The sequence below is a fragment of the Microcebus murinus genome, chromosome 6 (assembly GCF_040939455.1).
Source record: "Microcebus murinus isolate Inina chromosome 6, M.murinus_Inina_mat1.0, whole genome shotgun sequence".
NCBI lineage: Eukaryota > Metazoa > Chordata > Mammalia > Primates > Cheirogaleidae > Microcebus > Microcebus murinus.
Genome location: NC_134109.1, coordinates 59,633,861 through 59,658,708, shown reverse-complemented (window position 1 = coordinate 59,658,708; position 24,848 = coordinate 59,633,861). Strand labels below are relative to the sequence as shown.

Here is a 24,848-nt window from a genome sequence, read left to right as displayed (position 1 = left end):
TGTACAATTCAGTGGCATTAAGTACATTCACGATGCTGTGCCACCATCACCACTATTCATTTCCAGAATGTTTTCATCATCCCAAATAGAAACTCTGTAACCATTGAACATTATCTCCTCTTTCCCCTCTTTCCATAGCCCTTGGTAACCTCTATTCTACTTTCTATCTCTGTGAATTTTCCTATTTTAGATAGTTCATATAAGTGGAATCATACAATACTTGTACATTTATATCTGGCATATTTCACTTATCACAATGTTTCCAAGGTTTCCATGTTCTCATCCATGTTGTAGTATATATCAAAATTTCATTCCTTTTTAAGGTTGAATAATATTCCATGGTATGCATATATGCCATATTTTGTTTATCCATTCATCTGTCAGTGGATATTTGAGTTATTTCCACCTTTTGGCTATTGCGCATAATGCTGCAAAGAACATTGGTATACAAGTATCTGAGTTCCTGTTTTCAATTTTTTGTGTACATACCCAGAAGGGGAACTGCTGGATCATGTAGTAATTTTATGTTTAATATTTTGAGGAACCACCGTCCTGTTTTCCACAGCAGCTGCACCATTTTACATTCCAATCAGCCATGCCCAAGCATTTCCTATTTCTTCACATCCTTGCCAACACTTCCTGTTTTGGGGTGGTGGTTGTTGGTGTTGTTGTTGTTTTTATAGTAGCCATCTTAATGGGTGTGAAGTGGTATCTCACTGTAGTTTTGATTTGCATTTCCCTAATGACTAGTGATGGTGAGCATCTTTTCATGTGCTTATTAGCCATGTGTGTATTTTCTCTAAGAAATATCTATTGAAGATCTTAGCCACTTTTTGAAATTCATTGTTCAGGGTTTTTTGTTGTTGAGTTGTAGAATTCTTTATATATTCTAAATATTAATCCTTTATCAGATATATGATTCACAAATATTTTCTTACATTCTTTTGGCTGTCTTTTCATTCTCTTGATAGTTTTCCTTGATGCACAAAATGTTTTAATTTTGATGAAGTCCTATTTTATTTATATTTTTCTTTTGTTGCCTGTGCTTTTGGGTATCATATCTAAGACATCCTCACCATATTCAGTATCATAAAGATTTCCCCCTATATTTTCTTCTAACTAAGCATTTTATAGTTTTAGCTCTTCCATCTAGGGTTTTGATCCATTTGAGTTAATTTTTATATATGGTGTAAGTTAAAGGCCCGACTTCATTTTTTCATATGTTAATATTCCTATGCTTTTTGGTTATATTTATTTTTCTCATTTCTAAATTTAAGATTGTAATAGCTACACCCTATATTTTCTTTTAAAACTATTATGTACATTATATTGGTAATGACTACATTGTGGACATTAAGAATGTAGTTTTAATTCGACAAGGCAATTTTTCGGTTGATTGTACTGTATAGGCTAAGTATACATCACACCATAGCGTCTTAGAGGCCTGTGGAAAAGAGAACTAGACAAGAGGCAGAGTGTGTGTGTGTGTGTGTGTGTGTGTGTGTGTGTGTGTGTGTGTGTGTGTGTGTTTAAGGTTAGGAAAAATAGCCAGCTTTAGAGATGAGTGCTGTACTTAAGTAGTGGGTTTGGAAAATAACTGGTGTCAAGACCCCTGCCCTGAGTGAAACCTCTAAGGATTTTATGATTGGAAATTAAATCTAAAAGGATCTTCTAATGCTTCTGTGGAATAAAGACATTTCTTGGTAGTCCAGGGCAGATCATTTTTGTTTTCTGCCCAGTATTAACTCCAGGACGCTGACTCCGCGCGCCCCTGGCGTCGCTGTCCCCCTGGCCACGGTCCTCGCTCCCTCTCCGGCGGCCGCCGCTCCTACTCGCGGTCCTGCCCGCCCGCCGCAGAGCCCCGCGCTGCTCTGGAGTCCAGGGACTCTCGGACCTCGCCATCCTCGCCGTGGTCCCGGCTGCCTCTCCTCCGCAGACGCCGGCGCTCCACCCAGAACACCCCGGCGAGCCCTCAGGCCCGGGCCCTGCCCTGGAGGTGGCCGTGCGCCTGCGGAGAACTTCAGATCGCTTCACATCACCCTGCCTATTTCGGGACATCGTCTCTGAGGAAAACACTGTGAGTGGCTCTCGCCCACAAAACAAAACGAAACAAAATACTTTTGTAAAGACACAGATCTAAGGCTGCCATTCCCACCACATAGATTCTGAGGGGGCACAACGTGGGACGGGCGGGGAGGCTGGGGCGGGAGGAGGGCGCCTCTGCTCAGCCGCCCGCGCCTCACGCGGAGGACACAGGCTGGGTTTGAGCTAGGGAAACAGGAGGGACCAGGAATATTTACAAACCCAGCCTCTGGAGAGGTTATGAGTCGTGGCCTGGTCAGCCGGTTATGACCTAGTGAGACAACCACCTACCTTCCCGGTCATTTACGCAACACTGACTTGTGGGTGAGTGGTAAAGTTTCAGGCAGACGCTCAGGCCACCTCAGTCAATACGTACAGGCGGGGCAGAGATAATAAGTCATAAACTTTACCGAGAAGGAGTCTGATAGTAACTGAAAATGAGAAAGCTGAAAAGAACCTCAAAAGATTATTATGCCTAAAAGTCAGCTTTCAGACTGGTTAAAATTATTTAAGACATATACTCTTCTTGAAGATTCCTGAGGATGAAGATTCTACAAGCCTACCTAGATAGTCAAGTTCTTCTACACATTTAAATGTAGCCCGTGTCCTAGAGAGGTAGCATGGTATTATGGGGAAAGTCCAGGACTTGGCATCAGAGAGTGTAATCATGTCCTGGTTCTGTCTTTTTTTAAATGGGTGAACATAGGCAATTTACCTAATCTTTCCCATTCTTAATTTACTCATCTTTAAAATAGGGATTATAGTATCAATATAATAATATTGTTACAGGGAACAAATGAGGTAGTGTATATGAAAAGTATATTGTGAAGTGCTATATAAATGTCAATTTTCCAACAAATTTATGTTTTGTATACACCCTGTACAACAGGTCATCTGTTCTATGGTCATTTATTCCTATAACCACTTGTTTCTATTTTTTATCTTTAAAATCAACATTGACACTTTTTCTTTTCTCTACAACGTTAAAGTGGTGTCACTGGACATCACTTTAAAATGGGGGCACTACTTTAAAATGGCTGTTTGTTTCACAGATTTAATTTTGGTGAGGCCAGCCTAATGAAAAAAAAAATATTTTTTTTGAGTCAGAGTTTCTGCTGCATGGGCTAGAGTGCTCTGACATCAGCCTAGCTCACAGCAACCTCAAACTCCTGGGCTCAAGTGATCCTCCGGCCTCAGCCTCCTGAGTAGCTAAGACTACAGGCACCTGCCACAGTGCCCAATAATTTTTTCTCTTTTTAGCAGAGACAGGGTCTCACTCTTGCTCAGAATGGTCTCGAACTCTTGAGCTCAAGCAATCCTCCCGCCTTGGTCTCTTTAAGTGTTAGGATTACAGGTGTGAGCCATGGCACCTGGCCCTGAAAATATTATTTTCTGTGAGCCATTGTATTTATAATTCAGGTACTGGCACCAAGTGAGTGGTGGTGCCTGGTTTATGGTTGTGTAGGCTCACAGTCTAGTTTATCCTCGATTTGGGTAAGAGCATATAAATTTGTCCATAACCTAGTCAATTTTTAAAAATTGTATCCATTTATTTAACAGAATAAGTCCTAAAGTATGACCTATCTAATTACTAATGGCATAAGTTAAACATATTCAATAAAATTTAGAGAAACACAGATACTTATATATAAAGTGCCTCCATCACTCAATTTCAATTCCAGTTTTTTGAGACTGAGTCTCACTCTGTTACCAGGACTAGAGTGCAATGGTGTCATCACAGGTCACTACAACCTCAAACACCCAGGCTCAAGTGATCCTCTTCTCTCAGCCTCTCAAGAAGCTAAGACTACAGGAGGCCGCTACACCTGGATAATATTTTTATTTTTTGTAGATGAAGTCTCGCTGTGTTGCTCAGGCAGGACTCCTGGCCTCAAGCGATCCTCCTGCCTCAGCCTCCCAATGCGTTAGGATTACAGGCATGAGCCACCTCGCCTTTTAATAACAATTTGTTAGAACCACAATGGTTCTTTTGGAGCTTAAGTCAGAACTGGAACATTGTACCTATTAGAATGAGTGAAAGGTGAAGGCAGTAGACAGCTACCGAGTGTACATTCCTGAAAGTCCTGAAGAACAGGTGGATCAAGTTGCCAATGTAGACAACATACGGTGGGAACTAGAAAGGAGTTGTGATGTGCTGAGAATCAGTCAGTGGGATGTCAGGGAGAATATTGAATATTGACATTAAATCAGAACCAAAATGAGCCAGGAATTAAGAAACTGAAAAAGATGCCTTACCAGGTCAAAAATTAGGGGCAAAATGAGTCAGGCTGCCATGGGAAAAAAACTATGTATCTTTGGGGTTGTGTATAAACCAATGCTTCCTGGAAACTATAGTCTCCCTCTGGGTTAATGGTCAAAAGCTTGCCATGGTTGTTGTGTTTTTGTTTTTGTTTTTTTTGTTTTTTGTTTTTTTTTGAGACAGAGTCTCACTGTGTTGCCCAGGCTAGAGTGCCATGGCGTCAGCCTAGCTCACAGCAACCTCAAACTCCTAGGCTCAAGCGATCCTCCTGCCTCAGCCTCCCAAGTAGCTGGGACTACAGGCATGTGCCACCATGCCTGGCTCATTTTTTTCTATATATATCAGTTGGCCAATTAATTTCTTTCAATTTATAGTAGAGACGGGGTCCTGCTCTTGCTCAGGCTGGTTTCGAACTCCTGACCTCGAGCAATCCGCCCACCTCGGCCTCCCAGAGTGCTAGGATTACAGGCGTGAGCCACCGCGCATGGCCTTTGTCTTTCTTTTTAATCTGAATTTTTTTTTAAAGGAGTGCAGTGGCATGATCATGGCTCACTGCAACCTTGGACTCCTGGGCTCAAGTGATCCTCCCACATCAGCCTCCCGAGTAGCTGGGACTACAAGTGTGCACCACCATGCCAACTTGTTTGTTTATTTATTTATTTAGAGACAGCATCTCGCTGTGTTGCCCAGCCTAGTCTCAAATTCCTGACCTCAAGCAATTCTCCTGCCTCAGCCTCCCAAAGTGCTGGGATTACAGGTATGAGCCACTGCGCCCAGCCTAAATCTGATATTTTTTGAGTGCTTGCTATGTGCCATCACCATTCTAAGAACTTTATTTGTATTATCTTCTAATCTTTACAACAACCCCATAAAGTAGGTAATTTATTTATCTGCATTTTATAGATGAAGAAACTGAGGCAAAGAAGGTTAGCCAGCTTGTCCAAGCTTACTCATCCAAAAATATTAGAGTTATGACTCCAATCTAGGCTGCCTGACTCCAGAGCTTGCACTCTAAACCATTATGGTACATGGCTCCCTGGAGTTTGTTTGTTTGCCTTAAACACCAAATTTATTTCTCATGGTCTGGAGCTTGGAAGTCAGAGATCAAGGTGGTTTCAGCAGGTTTGGCCTCTCCTAAGTACTCTCTCCTTGGCTTGCAAATGGCCATCTCCTTGCTGTGTCCTCACATGGTCTTTTCCCTGTGTAAGGGCATACCCCTAGTGTCTGCTCCTTTTTAGTCTTAATTCATGTTTATCATTTCACTGGGCTCAGCCTGCTCTTGAGAGAGATGGCTGAAGATGCATATCATGTCCAGATATTATTTAGTCTACTTTTTCCTGTTAAGAACGTAGTATTTAAGGAAATTTCAAGTACAACTTAAGGAAAAAATCTTTAACTTTATCCTTTTTGGAGTGAAAAAAGCCTGTACATAGTTTGCTGCATAAAAGCACTTGTGATTTTGTCATCAGAATTCTTTATGGCTGGTTTTGCTCAATTTTGGAAGTTTACTTATAGAAAATAAGTTGGCTTTGTTTCTCCTCTCTCGAGGAAAAAGACCACATTACCTCTTTGCATTCTAAACTCTCAGTGCCTGCATGTTTTCTCCCTGGTAGCATGTTCAAATGAAAATGTCAGACAATTAGATATGTAAGATTAGAACTCGAGAGAGATTAGGAGTAGGGATATGATCTAGGGTGTTATTCATAAAGAAACTAGAGTTGAAATTATGGGAAATACCTAAGATCTCCAGAGAAAAAGATTTAAAAAAATGAAAAAAGAGAGTTCAGTCCAGGCAGAAAAGACATTATAGAACACTCTAGTCCAATCTTTTGCACAAAGCTCAACTTCCCAGAATAAAATCAACCAGTCTCTATGACCATACCTAGGGGAACTCATTAGCCCCTCCACTAGTTTTCCATTGCCACTATAACAAATTATCACAAATTTAGTGACTTTAACAATACCAAATTATAATCTTATGGTTCTGGAAGTCAGAAGTTCAAAATGGGTTTCACTGTGCCAAAATCAAGGTGCTGGCAGGACTATATTTCTCCCAAAGGCTCTGGGGTAGAATTAATTTCCTCACCTCTCCTAGTTTTCTAGAGGCTGCCTGCATTCCTTAGTTTCCAAGCCTGCAGAATAGCATATGCTATGGTTCGAATGTTTGTCGCTTCTCCAACCCATGTTGAAATTTAATTGCCATTGTAACAGTATTAAGAGGTGGGACATTTAGCAGGTATTAGGCTCTTCCCTCAAGAGTGGATTAATGCCTTTAATGCAGGAGTGGGTTCTTTATAAAAGAATGAGTTTGGCCCCCTTTTATCTCTCCTGCCCTCTCTTTACCTTTCCTCCTCCCACCATGGGATGATGCAGCAAGAAGTTCCTCGTAAGATGCTGGCCCTTCTATCTTGGGCTTCCCAGCCTTCAGAATTATGAAGAAATACATTGCTGTTATTTATAAATTACCCAGTCTGTGATATTTTTTAATAGCAGCACAGAAGGGACTGAGATAGCATTCTGTACATCTCTCTGTGACGCCCTCCTGTTTCCAGCATGACATCTCGTGTGATTCTTCTGCCTCCTTCTTGGGTCTTTTAAGGACCCTAGTGATTACATTAGGCCCATCTGCATAATCCAGGATTGTCTCCTACTTTAAAGTTCTTAAATTATTCACATCTGCAAATCCATAAATTATCACATCTGCAAAGTCCCTTTTGCTATGTAAGGTAATACATTTAGAGGTTCCAGGAATTAAGATGTGGACATCTTTGGCAGGCTATTAGTCTGTCTATCACACCCCTCAAAGCAGCCCACAATCCTAATGGCTAAAAAATTCTTATATTGAGCTAAATCTTGTCTACACATAATTTCTGAACATAGATCCAGAAGGTTTGTCATCGGAAATCGCAAATAGTTAATTTAATACCTGCCACATAACTTTCCTTCAGACATTTGAAGATATGTTGACCACATCTGCCCTGGGTTTTCTTATGTGGACAAAACTATTTCTTCAGGAATTTCACAGGACATAGCTCCAAATTCCTATTATCCTTGTTGGCTTTGAATATGCATCTTTGGTTTATTGTTTCTTTGAAAGTATGGTATGGTCTAACCAGCAAGAATAGATAGGGCCAATGTTCATTTGTTTCTAAGCACTGATTTTTAATTAATGAAGCTCAAGATTGTAGTCTGTTAAATTTGCTGTCTTTCCAAGTATTGCTGAAGGACATGTTTACCTGAAATATACCTGTACCATTGACTTTTTATCTGAAATGCTGAATTTTACAATTAGGCTTACTGAATAATTTTTTAGTGATAATGAATAAATTAGTAATCCTTAACAACTAATAAAATTGCATTTGTGACTTTCTATCCAAATCATTAATAAAAATGTTAAATGTAATAAAGCCCATGATAGAGCCTTGCAGTATAACTGAAAGCCTCAGTCCAAGGGAATATTTAGCTGCTTTCTTGGGTCAAAGTCATTCAAAACAAGATCTAACTGCATTATAATTTGGTCCATAGTTTTTCATCTTATGCACAAGGAGTTTAATGTTTTACATTCTTTGTATAGCATTCTCCAGACTATCAATTTACCAAACTTGTCTGAAAAAGAAAGATAACTTTCTTGGCTTAACCTGTTTTTGGTAAACTCAGGCTGGCTCCAAGTGATCACTACTTCTCCTTAAGTACCCCCAAGTCACCCATGAAAATCCATTTTAGAGTTGTTCTTGACACTAATGTTAAGTTTGCCAGGTGTAGTATGCAGAATATATTTTCCTTCCCTTGTTAAAAATCATGTTGTTCTTACTTTATAGTCTTTTGACTCCTCTCTTCTTACAATTCCTCAACTATGAATCACTGTGATGATATAAGGCAGGTGATGGCCTCATCTGGAAATTCTCTTGGTCCAAGCTGAGTTGCCAGGCAGGTTCAACCCCTTAGAGACTGATGTGAGGGAGTTGTCCTGGTTAACCCAAAGAGCAGGTTCAGCTTATGGGAGGAAATGGGGCACGTGTGTGCGTGGAACTGTATTAATTATCACCTGATAAATGCAAAATAAATTTCATAGTTTTCAGTTTAATTGTTTATTTATTTAAGAGCTTCCTGACAAGTCTACAAAGAAGTTAGAAGATGACTAAAGGAGAGATAGGAATCTTTTTGTTCTGAAACCCAGAGATTGTTGATAGAGTACATGTTGGCAATAGACATATCGATATATAAAGTGGAATGTGTCCAGCCAACACAATCAATAATGAATAGATTTTTATCACAATTTATCTCATTACCAATTTTAAAATCCTTATTTTTATATGTTAATAGTTTTCACTTGTGCCATTCATTAAGAAGATATGTCAGGCCGGCTATGATGGCTCATATCTATAATCCCAGCACCATGGGAGGGTGAGGCAGAAGGATTGCTTGAGACCATGTGTTCAAGATTAGACTGGGCAACATAGTGAGACCCCTTTCTCTACAAAAAATGAAAGATTAGCTGGACTTGGTGGCATGCATCTATAGCCCTAGCTACTCTGGAGGCTGAGGTGGGATGATTATTTGAGCCCAGGAATTTGAGGTTACAATGTAGCTATGATCATGCCACTGCACTCCAGCCTGGGCAACAGAGCAAGACCCTGTCTCTTCAAAAAAAAAGAAGGTATGTCAAAAGATATGTTCATAATTTGTGAACTTGATGATTTTGATAAATAACCAGATAAAATACTTTTTTTAGTGTGATAATTACAGTTAGGTTCCTGTCTAGTTTTTGTATTGATACTCTCAAAGTTTTGTGGTTATAAATTTAGTTTTTTTTCAAAATCTGGCATTATATAGATATCAAATACTGATTAATTTAAAAACTGATTTTTAAATGCTGCTGATGAGAAATATTATTAGAAATAGTTATTCTGCTCTTGGGAAAACTTGCCTGTGGTAGACTTCCAGTTGATATTTGTTAAATGGTTGAAAACTTGATAGGACAATAATTGTAATAATGCATTCCAAATTATTGATTTAATTTTATTTTTAAAAATTTTTTTCACTTTTTTCTTTCTTTATATTTAAGTTTTTTTATTTTTTTGTCTTTTTTTCTTTTTTTTGAGTCAGGCTTGTGTCCATGTCTTTAGACCAAATTATTGATTTAATTTTAATTTGTCTATATTAGCAAATTTTCTCTCTAATATCTGTATCCTATGGGTAGTATTAATAACATGCATATAGAAAAGACTCACTGTGTAGTGAGATGCCATAGACATTTCTAATAATTACCTATTTATGAAAAAATAGAGAGAAAAATAGTCTTTTGGTATTTAGATGTTATCTGTATTTGGTTAGATTTTTAAACTTCACTTTCTTAGTTTTATAACATATTTCATATTGTAACAAAGAAAAAATTTAAAAACCTCTGGCATTTTAGCACCATGTTTTTAATTAAAATGCAAAGACTATTATTCTCTTATAATGCTGGGTAGGTGTGTTTGTTAGACCACAAACTCTCTAAGCACAGGAATCTTGTGCTATTTGTCTTTGTATCCCCAGTACCTGGGGCAGGAGTTCAGTAAATGTATGTATATGAATATATTACTGTTTAGATAAATGGATGAAAAGAACAGAGCAAAATAGGACATATAAAGATTTTCACTTACTTGTTTTAGGACATTTGCTTTTTTGCAAACATGTTGTATTTATTGTCTTTGGAGAGTAAAATAGTCTGAAGCTCAAGAGGCAGTTTTTTATGATCTAATCAATCAAATAAAGAGAAATGAAGACCTAAATTCCAGTTTTACACATTTGACTTGCTCTTCAACTTTAGTCAGAGTTCTTTATATCCCCATCCACAAAATGGCCAAGTTAGTTATGTTACTATGAAGTTTTGAGGACATGTGAATGAATGAATGTGAAGAACTATACATTATAACAAAAATATTGTGGACATTTAAGATAATAAATATAGTGCTATGTAAAAAGAAGATATAGGAAATGTTCTTTTATCTATGGTTCTCTAAACACTATTATTGTACTTACAGTTTGGGATTTGTATCTTTTAATTAATCAAGAAATTTGGTCCAGTTTAGTTGTATATGTGTGGATGTATGTGCATGTATGTGTGTGTGTGTGTGTGTGTGTGTGTGTGTAAATTTTGCTTTTGCTTTCATGTCAGGATTTCTCATTTGTTTCCAGCAGTCACAGATAACATAACTTCACAGGAAGTTTAGAATAATTGTTTAGATTTATGGTCTTGTAAAGCTAGATTTTTTTAAATAGAAAACATACACAATAGAAACTTTTGAGAAACAATGGTGATATAGCACCTCTTGTATATTCCTGGATAGAGCTGGAACCCATTCTACTAAGTGAAGTATCTCAAGAATGGAAAAACAAGCACCACATGTACTCACCAGCAAATTGGTATTAACAGATCAACACCTAAGTGGACATATAGGAATAACATTTATCGGGTGTCAGGAGGTGGAAGGGGGGAAGGGGGATGGGTATATACAAACACAATGAGTAAGATGTGCAACGTTTGGGGGATGGACATGCTTGAAGCTCTGACTTGAGGGGGGGGTGGGCAATATATGTAACCTTAACACTTGTACCCCCATAATATGCTAAAATAAAAAAAATCCTTTTGACAATAGAGAAAAATAAATATTGCCTATCCCAACCTTCTGCAAAGGATCTGGAAACAATTATAGCCCTAAGATATTTACTTTTTCAGGTCCCATTTTTAGCTTTAAAATTCATGGAATATTTTTAGGAGATAGATATATTCATTATCTTGACTGTGGTATTGATATGAGTGTATACATATGTCAAAACACATGAAGTTATACCATTTATTGTATGTCATGAGCTAAAAAACATTTCTACAATTTTATTCTCTTACAATTTTAGCATTAAAAAGTTTTATGCTCATAAAATAATGAGTGAACTGTAATTATACAAACCAACATAGATTAATTTCACCAATAATTGAAAATAAGCCATATACGAAGGGTACACAACATGTGATTCACTCTTAAGGGAGAGTAGTGACTGAAAAGGAGCATAAGGCCATCTTCTGGTAGTGATTTTCTGTTTCTTGAACTGGAATACATGTACATTTATGAATGGAAGTTCATTCAGCTGTGCAGTTATGATTTGTGCATTTTTCTGTATGTATGTTATTCTTCAGTAAAACAAGACTGAAGAATATGTGCTATGAGAGTTGGAGAGTAAGAAAATCACCTTAAAAATTCATGAAAAATTTACATCCTACTCATCATATATCAGCTAGTTTTAGTATGAATGTAATGTTTTAAATTACTATTGAATTAAGATAAATAAATTACTATTGAGTTAGATAATTGGTAAAAGACACAAACAGACATTTCACCAAGAAGGTATATAGATGGCACATAAGCACATGAAAAGATTTTCATCATCATTAACCATTAGGGAAATGTAAGTTAAAACCACAATGAGATATCACTATATACCTACTAGAACATCCAAAGTTAAAAACGGTGATAAACCAAATATTGGTGAGGATTCAAAGAAACTATATCTCTCATACATTGCTAGTGGGCATGTAAAAAGGTATGGCTACTCTGGAAAATAGTTTTGCGGTTTCTTTAAAAGCTAAGGATACATGTACATACAACAAAGCAATTACACTTCTTGACATTCATCCCAGTGAAATGAAAATGTACATTCACACAAAAACTTTTACACAAACGTTTGAAGAAGCTCTCTTTGTCATAGCCCCCAAATTGGAAACAATCCACATGTCCTTCAGTAGATGAATGGTTAAACAATCTGGTATATCTGTACTATGGAATACTACTGAGCAATGAAAAGGAATGAACTGTTGATGCATGTAACAACTTGAATAGATCGAGGGAAATATGCTGAGTGAAAAAAGCCAGTTTCATAAGGTTACATACTATATTATTCCATTTATATAATATTCTTGGAATGACAAAATTATAGGGATGGAGAACAGATAAGTGGCTGCCAGGTGTTTAGGATGGGAGATGGGAGAGAGATTTGAATATAAAGGGGGTAGCTTGAGGGATCCTTCTGGTAATGGAACAGTTCTGTATCTTGATGATGGTAATGGTAACACAAATCTATGCATGTGATAAAATTGCATAGAATTTTACACACACATGCAAAGAGTCACATGTAAAATTGGCAAAAATCTGATGTCCTATAGTTACATAATGTGTAATATGTAAGACACTACCATTGGGGGAAGGGTACATGGAACTTCTCTGTGCTAATTTTTCAACTTCCTCTGAATCTATAATTATTTCAAGATAAAATAATAATATTAAGTAATAGTGATATTTTAGTGTGTGGACATCTATTGGATTGTCTACTTATATTTTCTTTCAAGACATTTCCCTCCCCCTCCCTCCTCCTCCTCAGGATTGCAGTGAAAGCTGTCATTTTCAATCTAAGTTGTCCCAAATCTAGATGACAGTTGATTAGTTTAGAGGCGGGCCAGTTGGAGCCTTTTCGTGGGAAATGGCATTTGGGCTGAGAAATAACTATCTCTCTTCATGTGTCTGGACTATAATTTGCAAATTCAAGAGCTGTCAGGGTGTACTATTTTCCATCACGTGATTAGGGGAAGCAGAAGAACCTGATTGACAAACAGAAGGTGGAATGAAGCAAGTGCACAAAGGGAGGGAGAGACAGGAAAGGGAGAATCCTTTTGACATTCACCTTCCTGGCTCTTTCAGTCCAGTTTAATTTTTGTCTTTGGGTTCTGTAAGGCACCTCCTTACCTTTATAATAAATTTGCCTTGTTGTCTAAGCCAGATCCATTTGGATTTCTATTACATGCAACCATAAGGAATCCTAACCAATACATCTAGGAAGATGCACCATATTTTTCCTGTGGCTTATATATATAATACGACTTTTTTTTTAAGAAGTATGACTTGATAGTATCTAAGATAACGGTTGGTACTCCTCCATAGTATAATCACACAGGATACTCTAAAGATCATTTAACTCATTCCTCTCATTTTCAGGTGAGAAAACTACAGGTTAAGGGACTTAGCCGAAGTTATACAACCAGTTGCTAGAAGAATCAGAACCAGTACCGTATCACCTCCTTCACTTCAACATTACATGGTAAGTCCTGGTGAGAAGCATCAGGATGCTACACTGAGGGTTTTATTTGCTTTATAGCATACCAGTTTCATAACTAATGAATCACAACATTAATTAATAAGGACCTACTTGAGAGATCAAATGAATAAGGGATGGTGTATATGGATATAAATAGGTTTATAATTATAGGCATTTAATACTAAAAACATCTTTAACTTTTATCATTATTAATCATGAGGATATTCCATTTTCATTTAAAATAGATATACATAGTCTTTTGAGATTAAAAACAAATAATTTCAGAACAGATTACTCAAACTTTTTAATTAAAATAGTAACTAGAATTGAGAAAAAAATCAAGACTATATGTAACAGGATGTAAATACTAAGTTTGACGTAAACTTCCTGAGAGGTGGATGGAGGTTTTCTCAAAAACTTCCTGCTTGGTCATAACGAAGAGCAAGGCAACTGGAACACATTAGTCTACCTTTCTCAACCTGGTCCTTACAGTTGATTAAAAATGCTGATTTGGTATTCTTCTTAACCAAAGTAGCCAAAGCACAGCACAGTGTTAACTGTATTTTGGTAGGCACCTGTAAGGTGGGAAAAAGTATTATTGAGTTTTTAAATAAAAAGGAATCTGATGAACATGTGACTTGCTGGAAAGTACAGCACAGAATAGAAAAAAAAATGGAATTTACAGCTTTCAGTTTTATGTTCCCTTAACTGAAGTACTGATCCTATCACTGCCAGCCCACTGGCTACCCAGAGTAGCTGTCTACTTTTTTATCAGAGTTGTCTGCCACTGTTGGTTGTGTCCCAGCTATTTCTGCTGGGGCTGTGGATGATAACATAGCTGTGTTCTGTGTGCATGCACTACTCTTGGTCTCCCCTAAGTTGGCAGGGTATCTTATCTTGTTAGTAATTCCTTTTAATATTTTATTTTCTAGTAGTAGGGATCCCAGCTTTACCACCACTTCAGGTGAATATGCCATTGTCCATGGCCATGATTTTCTGGAGCTGCACTCCCCTGGAGAGCAGGTACCCAATCATTCACATGCTTGAGACCTCAAAACCTTTGGGCTGGGGGAAAGAAAAAACTTTTCTAACTATACAGTTGCCCCCAAATCCATTAATCAATCAATAAAAGAAGGCTTAAAAATAAGAAAGGAAGAAAAAAAGGAAGGATTGGGGAGGAAAAAAGAATGGAAGGAAAAAAGAAAGAAAAAGAAATAAGGGCTCCCCAGACCCTTGGGATTTTTTTTTTTTTTTTGAAATAAGGTAGGAAGAGCTTCTTTGACTCTTGTCTCAAATATGTTTCTTCTAGAGTCAGTGTACAGCATCATCAACTCTACCAGTTTCACGTTCAGTTGGCTTCCCAATGTCCTCACTCCTTTCTTTGTTTTTGTTTTGTTTTGTTTTTTGATTTTTTTTTTTGTTTTTTTTTGTTTTTTGAGACAGTCTTGCTCTGTTACCCAGGCTAGAGTGCGGTGGTGTCACTATAGCTCACTGCAACCTCAAACTCCTGGACTTGAGCGATTCTCCTGCTTCAGCCTCCCGAGTAATTGGGACTACAAGTGCATGCCACTTTGCCGGGCTCATTTTTTCTATTTTTTGTAGAGACAGGGTCTCGTTCTTGCTCAGGTTGATTTTGAACTCCTGGCCTCAAGCAATCCTTCCACCTCTGCCTCCCAGAGTGGTAGGATTCCAGGTGTGAGCCATGGTGTTTGGCCCCCACTCCTTTCTGAAACATTTTCTACCTCTTCTTGGCCTGCAGCACTGTATCTTCATGGTATTGGTTTGCAATGAAATGTTGTCATGGCTGTGGCTTTGTATTAATTTTTGCATAATATTAACTTATACCCCTGAAGTCCCTGTTATGCAATTCCATCTTGCAACTCAGAAAGGCTAATAAAAGGAAAAATATATTCAATTTAATTCAGCAAAGACTTGTTAAATAGAGAGGCACACTGAAATGAATGGAAGTTCATAACCCTATAACTGGGAACCTATGATTAACATCAGACATTTGCAATTGATATATCAGAAGTACAAACAATAACTAGACACTCAATAATGACAGAATAGACCAGCTTACTGAAGTGGAAAAAAATTAAAAATTTAAAAATTTTAAAAAAAAGTAATGACAGTAGAGACTAATTCCAAATGAGATTGCTGGGATTTTAGCAAAATAAGACTTCTTTAAAAAATTACTGTTCTTTTCTTTGTTTTTTTGTTTTTTTGTTTTTTTTTTTTTTTTTTTTTTTTTTTTTTTTTTTTTTTTTTTTGAGACAGAGTCTCACTTTGTTGCCCAGGCTAGAGTGAGTGCCGTGGCGTCAGCCTAGCTCACAGCAACCTCAAACTCCTGGGCTCAAGCAATCCTCCTGCCTCAGCCTCCCAGGTAGCTGGGACTACAGGCATGCGCCACCATGCCCGGCTAATTTTTTATATATATATCAGTTGGCCAATTAATTTCTTTCTATTTATAGTAGAGACGGGGTCTCGCTCTTGCTCAGGCTGGTTTTGAACTCCTGACCTTGAGCAATCCGCCCGCCTCGGCCTCCCAAGAGCTAGGATTACAGGCGTGAGCCACAGCGCCCGGCCCTGTTCTTTTCTTTGATGACAAAGCGAGTATCAGCTTTTATTCTTACAAGTTTGAAAAACACCAAAAAGCAGAAAGAATGAAGAAAAAAAAATCTTGCCTGAACAATCATTGCTAATATTGTAGCGTATGTCCTTTAAATGTTTTCTAACATTTCCATTTACATATACATTTCTACATATATATAACTGGGATTTTATTGTGTGTAACAGTTTGTAACATCATTTTTTTTTTTTTTTTTTGAGACAGAGTCTCACTTTGTTGTCCAGGCTAGAGTGAGTGCCGTGGCGTCAGCCTAGCTCACAGCAACCTCAAACTCCTGGGCTCAAGCGATCCTACTGCCTCAGCCTCCCAAGTAGCTGGGACTACAGGCATGTGCCACCATGCCCGGCTAATTTTTTACATATATATATCAGTTGGCCAATTAATTTCTTTCTATTTATAGTAGAGACGGGGTCTTGGTCTTGCTCAGGCTGGTTTTGAACTCCTGACCTTGAGCAATCCGCCCGCCTCGGCCTCCCAGAGAGCTAGGATTACAGGCATGAGCCACCGCGCCCGGCCTGTAACATCATTTTTTAACCTAACAATATGTTGTGAATATTTGCTCACATCTCGAAATATTTTTCTATACCTGATTGTCAATTCCAGAATATGGATGCTCTATATTTAGTCAATTTCCTGCTATTGGACCTTTAGGTGGTTTCCAATTTTTCAGCATTATAAACCACACTGTCATGAATTTAAATCATTTTGTAAATATTAGGTTATTTTCTTAAGTTTCTAGAAATTGAACTGCTGAGTCAAAGTATTTAAACATTTTTTTTCCTTTCTTTTTGAGACAGAATCTCACTCTTTCGTCCTGGGTAGAGTGCAGTGGCATCGTCATAGCTGACTGCAACCTCAAACTCCTAGGCTCAAGCAATCTTCTTGCCTCAGCCTCCCAAGTAGCTGAGACTACAGGCATGTGCCACCACACCAGCTAATTTTTTCTATTTTTAGTAGAGATGGGAGTCTCACGCTTGCTCAGGCTGGTTTCGAACTCCTGACCTCGAGCAATCTGCCCACCTTGCCCTCCCAGAGTGCTAGGATTACAGGCATGAGCCACCGAGCCTGGCCAAAATTTTGCTGCTTTAATGCGTATGGTACTAAGTATGTATGTATGTCTCCATTTTTTAGTGCAGTGCAGTCTATCACTGAGAAATTTCAAAGCTGTTATTTAAGATGTTAATTGTATAATTTATGGATACCATAGCTGTGTGGTTTAACCTGTTAAGACATGCTTGGAAAAGAGAACATGAGTATACTGTCACTTTATTATGAACCTATATTAGAAGATATGTAGTAATATATAGACACATACAGTAATTCCTCGATAATAATAGGGCATGTGTTATTGAAAAATATTATGTCAAACAAAACTACAGTTGATAATTTTACTTGTCTAGCACTCTCCACTCCCCACTCTTCCCCCAACTAGAATGTATACTCCATGAAGACTAGGAGCTTGTCTATCTTGTTCACTGTTGCATTCCTGTCCTGAACATTTCTGAATATTTAGTAAGAAGTATAAATATAGGCCGGGCGCTGTGGCTCACGCCTGTAATCCTAGCTCTTGGGAGGCCGAGGCGGGCGGATTGCTCAAGGTCAGGAGTTCAAAACCAGCCTGAGCAAGAGCGAGACCCCGTCTCTACTATAAATAGAAAGAAATTAATTGGCCAACTGATATATATATAAAAAATTAGCCGGGCATGGTGGCGCATGCCTGTAGTCCCAGCTACCCGGGAGGCTGAGGCAGAAGGATCACTCGAGCCCAGGAGTTTGAGGTTGCTGTGAGCTAGGCTGTCGCCACGGCACTCACTCTAGCCTGGGCAACAAAGCGAGACTCTGTCTCAAAAAAAAAAAAAAAAAAAAAAAAAAAAAAAAAGAAGTATAAATATACTTGCTGAATGAATAAAAAATAGGTAATTTAAAAACATAACAAAATGGCTTTGAATTTACAAAAACACAATTAACAAAAGTCCTAGAAGACATCCCATTCTAAAACAAACTAGATTTGTCAATAGAGTTGCAAATTTAATTTAATTTCAAACTTTAAAATGATAGCATGTGTTACTAGTTCATTAACTGATATAATTAGATAGTAATAGTTAAAGCTCAGAGATGAGTAATAAAGGCAGAGTGGAATTTGTCTGGTTTTCTGAAGGGAGACCGAAAAGCCAGTAGAGACTTTTTCCATACTGGGAACACCAAAACCAGACCAGCAATGAACCCGACCCAGCCAAGGACCAATGGCCTTCAGTAAGAAAACTGTTCACCCCTCTTCAATCAGGATGGGTGTTTTTTATTGCACATGTACACTGGGACAGACAGTGGTGTCTCAGGTGGGCAGATGGGGAAGAGGCTTTCCATGCACAGCATTAAGTTTAGGTCAGAGTCGTCAGGATAGTTGTGGGACGTTGTGAGTATGACTTGCAGAATATTCACCTAAAATGTACGGATAACTGGCCCACTGTCAGGCTACACCGAGGGCTTTTCAGGTTTTGTCAGGAATGTTGGTCCCACATGCTGCAAGCTACTCAGTACAGAGTAAGATTTCTTTGGGCCTTTCCCTCACTGTCCAAAAAAAACTGACACACAAGCCTTAATTAGGGCAAGATTGTGACACCTGGGGAGCTAGGAGCCTGTGTTCCCCTGGATAAGTAGAAGGAGCACAGAAAACATGGGGGTCTAGCTTGTCAAACCCTTCTGGACCCTTTGCAAGTGGCAGGCAAAAAACACCAGTTGCTGGGCAGAATGTGAGACGCTGCCATCCCAGGTGGATGGATGATGCTGGTAGTCAAATTAGGGCAATTTGTAATACCAGGGTTAAAGATTGCCCTTGGGGTCTCATCAAACATTTGAAAAAGGGCATCAACTCATGTGGGCAGGTGTTTAAGTCTGCACAGGATGAAAAAGGAGGCAACTGCAGGGGTGACATTTCTTTTTCTGGTTTTGAGGGCTTCTCTTTAACTATTGTTTTTTCACTCTTTATCATCCAAAACTAAGGGACTAATTAACTCTGGAGGACCTGAGAAACTGATCTTTGGTAAATAGGTAACCTACACAATTTTAGGGGAATTAATTAACATATATGATAGGTTTAATGGGAGCTTACTAAGCACTCTTTTTTTCAGGTGACTGCCATATGCGTTCTTTTAAACTTGAACTTTTCACCAAAGTATTAAATATCAGAACAAGGCAGACAGCTTGTCTGGTATTAGTACACCTTGCTTTTTTTATGAAATTATACCTATCAAAGACCCATACAAAACATATATATTTATTTTAAAAAACCTAAAGAAACATCTAAATACTCAACAATGAAGAATAATTTCTTAAATTAACTACTTACAAGATTTGTAAAGTTAATAGTCTGTTTTCCAATTGAGCTTACACATATGGTGGCTGCTTAAACAGAGAGATATATTCAAATCCTGAGCCTCTGATAATTTGTTCTATTATCACAGGTACCTATGACTTGTAAAAATAGAATCTTATGGTTTTTAAATGGAAATCTATAACTGGAAACTATAATTCTTTAAGATTAATTTTTAAACTCAGTAGTGAAATTATGATACAATCACTTGGCAAGTATCCAACTTTTTCCTGGGCAGTAACTTTGGCTGGTAAAGAATATGCCTTTTCACATGCATATTAATTTCTTTAACTGAGTAAAATTTGAGTTAGGTATAAGTTAATATTTATCAAACAGAATCTGTATTAGTTATCTATTGCTGTGTAATAAATTACCCCAAAACTTAGTAACTTAAAGTAACAAACAATGATAATCTTGCAGAGTCTATGAGTAAGGAAACTGGGCAAAACTTAGTTGTGTCTTTTGGCCCTGTGTTTCTCACAAGGCTGTATTCAAGGTGTTGGCTGATGCTGCAGCCCTCTTAAGGCTTGACTAGGCGTGGATGCTGGCAGGATTTACTTCCTCATTAGCTGTTGACCAGAAGCTACCTTCTGGTTTTTGCCACGTGGACTTATCCATTGGGCAGTTCACAACATGGCAGTTTTCTTCATCAGAATTAGCAACTGAAAGGGCAAGAGAGAGTGAGAGGCAGATGGAAGTCATGGTCTTTTGTAACCTAATTTCAGATATGACATTCTATCATTTTGCCATATTCTGTTCATTAGAAACAAGTCACTAGGTCCAGCCCATGCACAAGGGGAGGAAATTACATAAGATGTGAAAACTAGGAGGTGTGGCTATTGGGAGCCATTTTAGAAGCAGCTACCACAGTAACTCTTGAAAGAAGGAAAAACAAGAAGTAAAAATGCTAACTCAGTTAAAGAGTCATTTAAGGGAATATCTTTTGTGTGCAGAGATGGCATTCTTGATGGTGATTACCTTCTGCATGTGTGGTCAGGAATGGAAAGACAGCTAATTGAAATAAAAATACTTTCTACAAAAACAAAGAGTATTCTATGATTTATAGCTGTTCACTGTAGAGTTTTTGGCTGTTTTTGACTCTGTAAACAGGTTTTATAGTGAAGCAAAAACTAAACATGAATCAGCAAATTGGTACTATGAATTACAGTTCAAAAACAATTCTGGGATATACCAATTGGTAAGAATTTATTGAGCACCTACTCTGTTCTAGAAGCTTACTGACAGTGGGGAAGAATAAGACATAGTATTTACTCTTAATTAGTCTGTGGCATGTCTTGAAAATCCATGAAAATAGGAATCAACCCCTTATTAGGGTAGTGAATCAGATTCTGGGCTCTAAATTCAAGAAATGAAAGAAATAGGAAACAATTCAGAGGAGTGATTAACCACATGAGTAAAACTTAGAAAATAGAATTTTTATACAAAGGCTGAGGCACAAAGCTTACTTAACCTGAGGAAGGTGAAAGTTGTTCCAATAATCACCTTTATGAATAGTTATATAGAAGATGGAAGTATTAATAGATGTTTGTGCCCTCAAATGAGAGATCAGCAAAAGCACTGGATTTCTGTATATAGCATATATTAAAAAAGGTTTTCTGAGAGAGATTGGTTTAATGTAGGAAGGGTCAATGACATGATAGCATATTTTTCTCTGGTGTCATGAGACATTTTATATATGGTATAGAAAAAAGTCTAATTATATACTCAGTTTTTAACAATGGTTTCTGTCAAGAACTATAAAGGATTTAAGATTTTACCTTACATGTAAGCTAGTGAGTTAGCCTGCCATAGTTTCATGGATGCCAGAAGAAGATAGGATACTCCTTGGTCTAAGACAAAGGATAATTTATTACTTACAGCAAAAGTAGGAGCCAGAAAATCTATCATAATTTTTCTTTACCTGGTTCCCTGAGCTCCAGCACTCATAAAAGGACACAATGTGGGCTAGGTAATATTTACACAGTCCCATGCTTGTGACACAGAGTGGTCTAGGTGGATGCTGTGCATGCAGTGGGTTTGCATTACAGTGAGGAACCCTAAGCATAGGAAGCCTCAATGTTTTATATTGGACTGCAAGCAAACCTGCACGACCTTTGCCTGGGAGGGAGACATTATCTTTATTTGACAGGAGTGTAAACAAACCTGACCTCTGCTTTGGAGGAAGACACTATCTCTAAATTCTAAGACTCTTCACTGTATAAACATCCTTGGAAAGATTGTCCAGAACAAATCTGACAGTGTCTCTGTTCAAAAAAAGTACAGAAATTCAAGAGACCCAAGGAGAATTGTCTCCCAACAGTTTTCTCTGGGAAACTGTATTTCTATATTCATTCACTTTTTTCAACAAACTTTTTTGAGTACTTACTATGGGCCAGGCACATAAAGTATACTTTATGTGCTTTTGTATTTGCCTTTTTTTTTTTAACTGCCTGCTAATATTACTTTCATTAAAAGAAAAAAGACCAAAATGATGATGTTGCTTATTGCTGGATGGTAGGATTATGTATTATTCTTATATTTTCTTCATTTCATGTTTCTATATTTTCATATTTTGAATTAGTATGCATACCACTTTATGATTAAACACATCTAAATAGAGATAAATACACATTTCAAGTCCAGGAGCTATCTATCGTCTTTTTTGAAGATCATGGAATAGAGGAGATGGTCTCTTTTATGGAACTGTCTAGCCCATGACCACATGTTTTAGTACATGAGGACTAAACATGTCTTATTTTCTTAGTTTAGGTCATTTACTAATTTTTTTCTAAAATAGATTTTCATACTGAAAAACTTAGTTCAGTTTATTACCTATATATATATATATATATATATATTTTTTTTTTTTTTGAGACAGAGTCTCACTCTATTGCCCTGGGTAGAGTGCCATGGTGTAAGTCTACCTCACAGCAACCTCAAACTCCTGGGCTCAAGCCATCCTGCTGCCTCAGCGTCCTGAGTAGCTAGGACTACAGGCATGTGCCACCATGCCCAGCTAATATTTTAAATATAATTTTAGTTGGTAGATTAATTTCTTTCTATTTTTAGTAGAGATGGGGTCTCGCTCTTGCTCAGGCTGGTTTCAAACTCCTGAGCAATCCTCCCGCCTCGGCCTCCCAGGGTGCTAGGATTACAGGCGTGAGCCACCACACCCGGCCTTATTACCTATATTTTAAATATTACCTTACTCGTTAAGTTATAGGCAATTTACAGAATGAAAAGTTGTTGTAATAGACAATTTGTAAATCAGATAACAAATCTTTCAATTGGTATTTAAAATACTGGTTATTGCTTCTTGGTCTTTTAGCTAAGATCAAATGTAAAATATTGGGTTTTATTAATACATATATTTTTTATTTCAGAATATTATGGGGGTACAAATGTTTAAGTTACATATAATGCCTTTGCCACGCCCAAGTCTGAGCTACAAGCATGTCCATCCCCAGCCAGTGCACACCGTGTCCATTAGGTGTGAACATAACCATCCCCCCCCACCTGCCCAACACCCGATGAATGTTACTACTATATGTGGACATAAGTGTGTTGATAAATTAGTACCATTTTGATGGTGAGTACATGTGGTGCTTGTTTTTCCATTCTTGGGATACTTCACTTAGTAGAACGGGCTCCAGCTCTATCCAGAATAATACAAGAGGTGCTAGATCACCATTGTTTTTTGTGGCTGAGTAGTTAGTACTCCATGGTATACATATGCCACATTTTATTAATCCACTCATGTATTAATGGGCACTTGGGTTGTTACCATATCTTTGCAATTGTGAATTGTGCTGCGATAAACATTCTAGTACAGATGTCTTTTTTATAGAATTTCTTTTTTTCCTTTGGGTAGATGCCCAGTAATGGGATTACTGGATCAAATGGTAGTTCTACTGGTATCTCTTTGAGGTATCTCCATATTACTCTCCATTGAGGTTGTACTAGTTTGCAGTCCCACCTGCAGTGTATGAGTGTTCCTATCTCTCTGCGTGGACGCCAACATTTGTTGTTTTAGGACTTTTTGATAAAAGCCATTCTCACTGGAGTTAAGTGATATCTCATTGTGATTTTGATTTGCATTCCCCTGATGATTAGAGAAAATTTTCATATGTTTCTTGGCCATTAGTCTGTCTTCTTTTGAAGTTTCTGTGTAACACTGTTTAATGGGGTTGTTTGACTTTTTCTTATTGATTTTCCTGAGTTCTATATAGATTCTAGTTATCAGTCCTCTATCAGATGTGTAGCTTGTGAATATTTTCTCCCATTCTGTAGGTTGTCTATTTGCTCTCATGGTAGTTTCCTTGGCTGCTTAAAATATTGTTAATAAGAGAGCAGCTACTACTACTTTGTGCATTTGAACCTTGCCTATAAATATCATCTCATTATCCCTTGAAAGATGACACAGAGCAAATGTGGCCATGTTTTAGAGGTGAGGAAACTAAGATTCTAAAAGATAAAATGTTTTCTCTATTGAGTCCACACAGGAAGTAAGTGAAGAAATGTAACTGGAAAGTGCTCTTGTCAAATCTGCTGTCTGAACCTCCGGTGGCACCAAGTGAGGATGATTTTAAAACTTTGTTCAGCCAAAAAACTTATTATCATTCAATGGAGTTAACAGTGTAAACTAGGGAGAACAAGACTATTTTCAACTACAGGTGAAGTGTGTAGAAATACAAACACTTAGCTGTTACTCTTAAGTAATTTACATCTTTAAAAAGCTACAAAAGTCCTCTGAGACATTAATAAGAAAAAACACAGATTTTCAAACAATTCAAGTGTAGATTTATCTAATTACAACAAGATTAATTAAAAATTTATCTTCAGAAACTTCTGCTAAAAGCACAATCTATTTTGCCTTGTCTATAAAGAAACTTTAGGAATCAGTCATATCCCTGAACACTTGACAGATTAACACATAAAACCCCAAATATGCGTGGACTAACATGTCATCCTCTCTGTGGCGTCCAAAAAAACATGTCATCTATAAAACAGAGAAAGAGAGTGAAGTTCAAAAAGCATTTTGGCTTTGCTTCTTGGCCTTTTGACTAAGATCAAATGTAGTATCTGTTCTTATCCATTAAATATATGTTTTCTAATGGAGGACAATATGTTAAATGGATGTGTGGAGCAGGGAGGTAGAATAGGAGCCTGTTCTGTCCACTGCATGCATCAACCTGGTACTGCAGGTACTTTAGATTATAAGATAAATTATAATTGTTGGGATTTTTGTACATGTTTTTAAATTTAATGGGGTTAAAATATTTTGGAAAAATTATTATGCTGCGTTAGAAAACCACATCCTTTCTGTTTAGGAACCATCCCACTTAGCCTCAAAAAGGAGCAGAAGATGCTTTGTTCTTAGG

General features: G+C 37.6%; 1 protein-coding gene and 1 non-coding gene across 3 annotated transcripts in view; one reads left to right on the top strand and one right to left on the bottom strand.

Annotated features, from left to right (window-relative positions):
• SNX6 (sorting nexin 6) overlaps positions 1-24,848 on the bottom strand; it is a 334,434-nt gene that overhangs the window by 285,992 nt on the left and 23,594 nt on the right. The window lies entirely within an intron of this gene.
• Positions 24,511-24,696, top strand: LOC142871575 (U2 spliceosomal RNA). The gene has a single exon (XR_012919830.1). It is a non-coding gene; the product is annotated as a U2 spliceosomal RNA (small nuclear RNA).